At 39.8% G+C, this 8,144-nt stretch overlaps 1 protein-coding gene across 1 annotated transcript in view; it reads right to left on the bottom strand.

Annotated features, from left to right (window-relative positions):
- The window catches only part of IGF1R (insulin like growth factor 1 receptor), a 296,066-nt gene that overhangs the window by 286,833 nt on the left and 1,089 nt on the right, over positions 1 to 8,144 (bottom strand). The window lies entirely within an intron of this gene.

Genomic DNA, 8,144 nt, shown 5'->3' with positions numbered 1-8,144 from the left:
ATGCAAGAAATGCAGAGACACCATGAAATTACCTCTGCATTACCCTATCTCAGTTCCGCTTCCCTTGTTGCACACAACATACACCCCCATACCCACACACACACCCTTAATTTTCCATATAGTTTGTGCATAACCAATTGGAATGACAGCTGAAGCCTGTCCACCTCCCTGCCAGTTTGTACAGCATGTCCTTCCCAGGAAGCATCAAAACAGACCACCACCTGAGCATCATGTACTTTCTATTATATACTTCATAAGTACACACAATTATACCTGTTGTATTCCAAGTATCTGAAACTGAAACAACATTTCAAAACACACATTATCTTCACTCTAATTTATGGATGTTCCCTCTTACTATAAAGCCACTTATTTCAAGGCTGTCAGATATTATTTGCAATACTGCATCATGAATAATTTAAGAAGTAATCTGTATAAACCTGGCATATAATCCCACCAGCAGGTACAGTACATCCAATCCAAACAGGATGTGCTTTGACAAGGCTAAGATAAAGGGGTGCCTGGACTCTAGCAAATCATGCTCTAAATGTTTCTTGTGCCCTAAAAACCTTCCCGTCAACATGGACAGATTACAAGTTATACATAATTCTGAAAAGAGAAGTTTACTTAACTAAATTATTCAAATTCAAAAGCATACCTGGAAAGAATCAGGAAAATGAGTACACAGCCAATTAAAGAAAAATCACTGAACAGTTATATACAAGTTTGTCTCCAAAATCTGGTGAGTCCTTATGCCCTCTATACATCTCTTCATTGCCTCACACCTGCACCATACCCACTTTTAACAAGATGGTGCTTTACCCTAAGGACCTAAAAAAAACCCAACCTAACTGCTAAGAGCAAGCACTTTGATCAGCACTGATGTTCACACTTCCAAGTAAACAAAGCTATCTTTACAGCATGTAATGGCACCAATAACAGGTTTGCAGATAACACTCTCCCTGACCATCACAGAAGTATTTCAATTAAAAAAAATAAGCACTCTGCTGGCAACACGGAGGAGATGAAGTCACTGGGTTCAAATGGATTAATCCAAAACACCCATGTCCTTAAAAACTAAGTTATGATTACCAGCATTAATTCCTGCAGTAGCAACACACACAAGATAACATCTACCATTACTATACAAAAATACAGCAGCAACTTATATTAATTCTCTGCTGGCAAGAAGCCTCTTACTTTGCATTAAAAGAAATCAGAACAATACAGTATCTATCAATACAGTTCTTAAAGCACAAACTTGTCAACAAAGAAAAACATTAACTAGTACACTCCTCTAGCAGAATAAGTTATATTAGCAAGATTCATACCAAAACTACCCCCCACACTGCTGCAAGCAAGTGTTATCTAACAGGATTACAAGGTTGATTTATTCCTGCTAAAGTAATACCATAATGCATCAACCTGCCTGTTCAGAAGATGGGTCAAATGTGTTAAAAGATTTGTAGTCATCATCAAACCTAACATGAAAGTCACCAAGACACCTATACACTATGGCCATGATTCTCAACCAGGGTACCACATCACCCTGGGGTACGTTCAACTCTTTTAAAGGACATCACAGGGTACCACGCTATGTTACCACTGTTAGGTGCGCAAACATGATCGACAGGATAAACCCAGAATATCAGCAAGAAATTCACAGTGCTAGAAACATTCAGACGTGTCATCTTCATGTGTTCTTCATAACAGAAGAATTGCTCTCTATTATTTTTCCACACAAAAAAAACAAAGAGCGAAAACTAAGAGCTTGCATTTTCCGATGGATGCCTTAAGTCTAAAATAGGCTGAGAGCCACTGCACTAGGGTCAGGTCCACATAATGCATAGTTATCTAGACAGCAAATGAGGCAGAATTTAGGAGTTCAAACGAACAGACCCCAGAAACTGCCTAACCATTCAGGCACCTAACTTTCACCAGTAATAAGTTACTTAGGTGTCTAAAGTTCTGCTACTGCCAACCTGAGCAGACATCACTCGCATACCTAAGCCCACTGAAGATATACAAACACTGCCCCTGCAGCTAAGCATCAAGGGAACAAGTCCAGCCGGGCATGCCGGACATCCATTAACAACAGAGTTCACCACAAAGCACAGGGACCAAGACTGCTTTTGTTTTTTTTCTTGTTCTAATCAAGAGCCACTGGAGAAGATGGTGACAGTATCCCCCTTTCATATTTAGGCTTCACATATTAAGAGGACTCATCCAAGATCAAAGCCATTATCAGCCCAAAGGGGTGGCAAGCCCCACTGCCCGTCTGCCAGGAAAGTGTCCTAACCACCAGGTGATATGCAAGGCTGGGAAATACAGCACTTCCTACCCCTTTCACTGAAGCTGCATCACTGAGAAGAAACAAATCCAAGATTCATATACACTTATCTCTAGCCTGGTGCTTGAGGTACTCAGCCAAAGATGTGGGCTGAGTTCCCTCTGGCTAGACCCAGGTCTCCTCCTCTCTAGGTAGGTGTCCTCACCACAGACCATTCCAGAAAAGGCAAGCACCATCACACCTTCCTCCTCCTGGAGTATCCTTGTATTAAAAGAAAGGATTAAGCCAATGAAAGAATAACTTAGGACAAGATTTCTGGCTGTGAATGCTATTCTCACTTAAGTGCCTGTCTGCTGCTCTCAGGTGCTCAAGTCTGGGAGAGAAACAGCACATGGGATTTAGGAACCTTTCTGCTCTTTCAGCATGTTAACCAATTTTAAAACACTCTGTTGCCTTGTGCTCTTTAAATTGCATATGTTGCAGTTCAAGGAAGTAATTGGTGACTTACCAGAAACCCACAGGGATTGCTGGGGCTTTGCATTTGTGAAGGTTAATTAAACCATCTTTAAAGCAATATTTGAACAAAGCCTTAAAATATATGTAAATATATACATTCCAGCAATACTAGGATTTGGTAAGAGATGCATCCCCCTAATCAATCCAGCAGAAGCTCACCCCACCAAAGATGCCTTTAAAAAGCACCTTGGAAAAAAATTAGCAGTCCTGACCAGAACAATGTTAACCAATTTAGGATCTGGGGAGGTGATAACATTGTTGCTCCCTTCAGTATGCATACAGCATCTTTATTCCTTATACGCATGCATGTATACGGTTATTCATTTGCCAGTCTTCAGTCGGTCAGTCTTATATTTTGCATCCAAAACAACATACATATTCAGATATGGCACTACAGAAGTTAAATCAAATCTTAACTCAGAGAGCACCTGTCATAGTTTTGGCTAACAATGCAGTTTGGCTAAATCCTACACGTGTGTATTTCTGAAGTATAGTCTGTTGATTCCCGCATTTGTGCAACCATTTTTTAAACAGATAGTTTTTCTAAAAAAGGCTTTCAAATTTTGTAAAAGTGAATCAATTTACCTAGAAAGAAAAAGGTTGTCTGTGACTTACAATGACACCTAATAATGGAACTTTTTGCTACAATTTCAAAAGGCACAAATTCTGTTTTACTGCTACAATACATCCAACATGTATAAATTTTCCTAATCCCAGAAACCTTACAAAAAAGTCCAAACTTTGTTAGATAAGCCTAAAATATACTGCAGTTGCATAGGCTTTGAAACAACTTGCTGGATGTGGGAAAATGTGGGCTCAAGTTTCAGTAAAACAATGAAGGTGAAGCTACTTACCCCTCAGAAAATGCCCTGAAGTGAGACTTGCAAACACTAATTTTTTCAGCCACTAGCAATTGAATTTGCCCACTGTCGAACAGTATTTATGGCTACATATTATATAAATTGCTTTCATTTAAAAATATCCAAGGGTTTCTAAATGTAAAAGATCTAGACCAAAATTCAAATAAGGTGATTTATTGAAGTCACAAACCAAATATAAAAAATATTTTACAGAGTTGCAATGGTTCCTCAATTCAGGTTAGGACTGGATATTCCAAATGAGAAAAAAGTAAGATTTTAGTAAATGACATACTGCTCATGAAATTCAGCATTTTGTGAAAAGGACAGAAAGAATGCATACAAAAAATGTTTTTTCCTCTTGTTTACCAAACTACTACAGGTTTTTTGGGGAATACTCATTACTTTAAATGATTTCACTTGATTCTGTTTTTAACCTCCCCTCTTCCATGCGTTACATGGAATTGGTTAAGAAAGTTCTTTACTCTGAAATACTGTGGATTCAAAAGGGTGAAGAAGAGAGTCTGTTTTTACATGTTCTTTGTAAGCACAAACCCCAAAAGTAGCAAGGAAATGTATTAGTATGAAGTTTGTTCCCTTCACAAATTGCATAGATGGAATAATTGAACTACCTTCTCTTCCCACCATATAAAAGCTTTCAATGTTTGTCAGTAAAATTATGATCCAAAACAGAAATGTGACCCATTCATAAGAAAAAAATATTTTTAAATAATGCAGTTTTTAAAAGCAGAATTACAATCGAATAATTATATCCCTAATAATGCTACATAGTATTTATACTCCTCAAATATAAATACCAGAAGCATAAGAAAGAAGAAGAAAAAAGAACAACTTTATTAAGCATTAATTTCATATTTCAAAATGCTTCCCTTTTTTTAAAACTTTTCTTCAGATAAATAACTGCTTTATCTCTGGGTAAGTTATCAGTTAAAGGAGACTTAAAAACTTCAGACCTGTCTTTATATGAACATTTTAACCATGTATATAGACAAGATCTGGTATGCAACTAAAGGCAAACACCAGATTTTGAATGAGAATGAATTCATGTTTAAGATATATCAAAATTCCACTGACAAGAAAGGAAATTTTTTTTTGTGGGTCAGATTTTTTACCAGATTATACAATCCAAACAATCCCCGCTCTTAACACCAGAAAATTAATTTATTTGATGACAGCCTAAAAACTAGCTGGATTTATTCTTCACTTCCTAGCCTTTTTCTGCTTCTATTAAAAACCATTTTTTCACAAGTTATCTAATCAAGTGCTAGCTGGATTCCTTTTACTTTACTGAAAGAAAAACATTTCTCTCTTCACCCAACACTGTCTCCACACTGAAACTAGCTCACAATCCACAACTGTTCCTATACTTTACCCTTTTAACAGATTTAGCTCATTGCATTTCCCTACCCTTGTAGCTAATGAGTCATATAACCCATTGTCCCAATACTGGTACTAAAACATTTGAGCACATGGCTTAATACCAACAAGAAGTAATAAGCACCAACAACCTCACTGTTTCTCCTGACAGACTCTTACCATAACAATTACCTGATCACTTCCAAATCATCCCTTCTCTTCAATTTTTGGTGCATCTGATTAATACACAAAACCCTTCATACTGAAACACTGTATATTTGCTATCTAAGTTGCCTGGATAGTTATGTATGCACATCTATATTCTCTACCAAGTATTTAGAAGACATTGATGTTAAAAATATAAATGTGCGTCGTACAGTAGTTACATTCATAAGGATTTTTACTACATAGCCTGAGTTATGGATCCAAAGACATAAGGATGTACCGCTGTGAATTAACGTTTGAAACATAAAGCATAGCTTGGGTATGTAAGATAATGCTCAAAAAAAGATAAAACCGATGCAGTGATATAGTAATAGGGCCACAGTAGCATCAGACCAGATATCATGTTAATGGTATTTTTGTTCTGGGCCATTTAACTCACCCACTTCCAGCTTTCTCCCTTTTTTAGTTAACATTAGGTGAGGAAAGGAAAACTGAGCCTCAGCATGCTCGCCACAAGAACATTCAGGGAAATTCTAAACGTAGGCTGCATTTTAAACTCACCTCTTACATAAGGGGGTTCTCTCCCCTGACCTGCAGATCTCACACTTGACCACAGCTACATTCTTTTTCCCAATGAAATTGTGGTGGGTGGTTGTTTGTTTGGTTGCCAGGTTCTTTGTTTTTTGTTTTGTTTTTTTTGGGGGTGGGGGGGAAGAGAGGGTTATTTGGGGTTTATGTTTAAACCCTGGTTCATTCTGAATATTTTTCTCAATCTTTGTTATTGATTAGAACCTTCCCTTTTATATTACCTGCATTTTAAACATGATCATTGGATCTCAGATAGATTTCTCTTAATCTAAAACCTTTCTTCCTCTCTGTTGTAATTCCTTTGTATTCCTACTTAGGAATGCCTTGCTTGTTTGACCGAAAATGGAAGTGCCTTTTGGCTGTGACACATTATAGAAGAAAAACAAATAAAAATTAAGATTAATCTTCCTTCCACAATTGTGGGGAGAGGGAAGAATATGAAGTGATGCAAAACATCTGCTTGGGAGATCATTTTTCCCCCTAACAGCAAAATTCTTTTTGTAATAACTCCCAAAAACACAGACTATTAACATTGTGAACTGCAGAGAGGATTTGATTACAGAAACTGTTCAACTCAGAGAAGTTCCTCGGTGTATCTGGTCATGTTTAAAATTAAATACCCAGGTACTTCACAAAAAATAAAAGCTATTTCTTGTGCAAACATTTTATAGGACAGAATGCTGAACCCTACAATGTTACTAGCGCTTTATTTTAAAAGAATGGCTATGAGGAGCAAGAACCCTATTTGAAGATGCTCTTCACAAGTTAATAAAAAACATAATTTAAACCTGGCCGTTTAAAAATACACTGGACCTGGTCTCTCAAGTTCGTTTTCATTTCCTTTACGCTAGTCAGTCTTTCTTTTCTGTAAGCCTTTTCCTGAAGAAAAGCACTGGCTTTCAGTTTTTAAACCTAAGGATCTCTTTAAGGCAGCTCCAGCCAAAAAGGTCCTGCCCCTCCAAGACAGAAGGCGCCTCTCCAGCCCTGCCAGAGCACACATGGCAAAACTGTGCCCTAATTTTCAAAGAGTTAATTGGCATGCACTGTGCAAAGACACGCAGTCTTACTGAACATGCCTACCGACTCCATCAACCCCAGCCTTCCTCAAAACATTTTTACAACTCCTCTACCAGCCACTGCATCCAGAGCACTTCATTCTCTCCTCCAGCCTAAAACCTATTCATTAGCAAACTTCCAGCCTCAAAATTGTTCCCTTCTCCTGCTGAAAGATCAAACCTGCTCTCCCTCTCCTGGCCCCCTTCCCCTTTTCCAGAAATAAAGACAAATTACTGCTCACTAGTTAGGTTTTTACATCCCTAAATGCAAGGAAACATCCTATTCCTGAGCAGAGACTATGAGGCAAAACAGAGAGAGGCCAAATGATCTGACCAGAAAAAGAAGCCCTTTTAACATCATCCCTTCATGCCACCGCCCCCGACCCACCTCCAAAAATTGAGGGGAGACTAAAGCTGAACGCAAATGACCCTAGAGCCACGGGATCCCCCCTGGCCACGAGGAAACTGCTCGGCCCCAGGTGCCTGTTCATGGCTGCAATCTCACCGCCCACGGCCCCTGCCTGCTTCATCTCCCCCCGAAAGGGGGCGGGCAAATCACCAGCATCACAGGTTTGCAGGGTGCAAAAAGCCAAATCGTGACATTGGCGACTCCGAAACAGCAGAGTCCGAAGAGATGGAGAGCAGCGAGAACCCGGACATCTTCGTGCAGTGGAAACGGGAGTGGGTTTGCACAACCACCTCCCCGCTCCAAGGCTGAGCTTCCATGCACACCCCCCACTCCTGGGCCCCCTCCAATACACAACTTCCTCCCAGACACACACACACGAACCATGTTTCCCCTCCAAGGCACAACTTCCATGCACACGTTTCCCCTCCACTGCATAAGCCTTTGCATTCACACACACACAAAAAAAAATGGACCATGTCTCCCCCCAATGCAGGATTTACACACACACACACGCACATACATGTGTTCCCTCCTCCAATGCAGACCGACCATACACACACTTCCCCTCCAATGCACAAGTCCCTTGCATGCACGCATACAAATGAACCGTGTCTCTAATGTAGGATTTCCACACACATACGCATTTCCCCTCCAATGCAGACCAACCCTGAGCGCGCGCACACACACTTCTCCTCTAATGCATAAGTCCTTTCCATGCACACACACACAAATGGACCGTGTCTCCCTACCAATGCAGGATTTACACACACACACATGCACATACACGTGTTCCCTTCTCCAATGCAGACCAACCCTGCACGCACACATTTCCTCTCCAATGCACGAGTCCCTTGCATAAGTCCTTTGCATACCCCCCCCCCCCCAAT

The sequence above is a fragment of the Gavialis gangeticus genome, unplaced genomic scaffold (genome assembly GCF_001723915.1).
Source record: "Gavialis gangeticus isolate Ggan-Ray unplaced genomic scaffold, GavGan_comp1, whole genome shotgun sequence".
In the NCBI taxonomy this organism is placed as follows: domain Eukaryota; kingdom Metazoa; phylum Chordata; order Crocodylia; family Gavialidae; genus Gavialis; species Gavialis gangeticus.
Note: the sequence above shows the minus strand (reverse complement) of the source record. Positions and strands in the feature narration are given on the sequence as shown.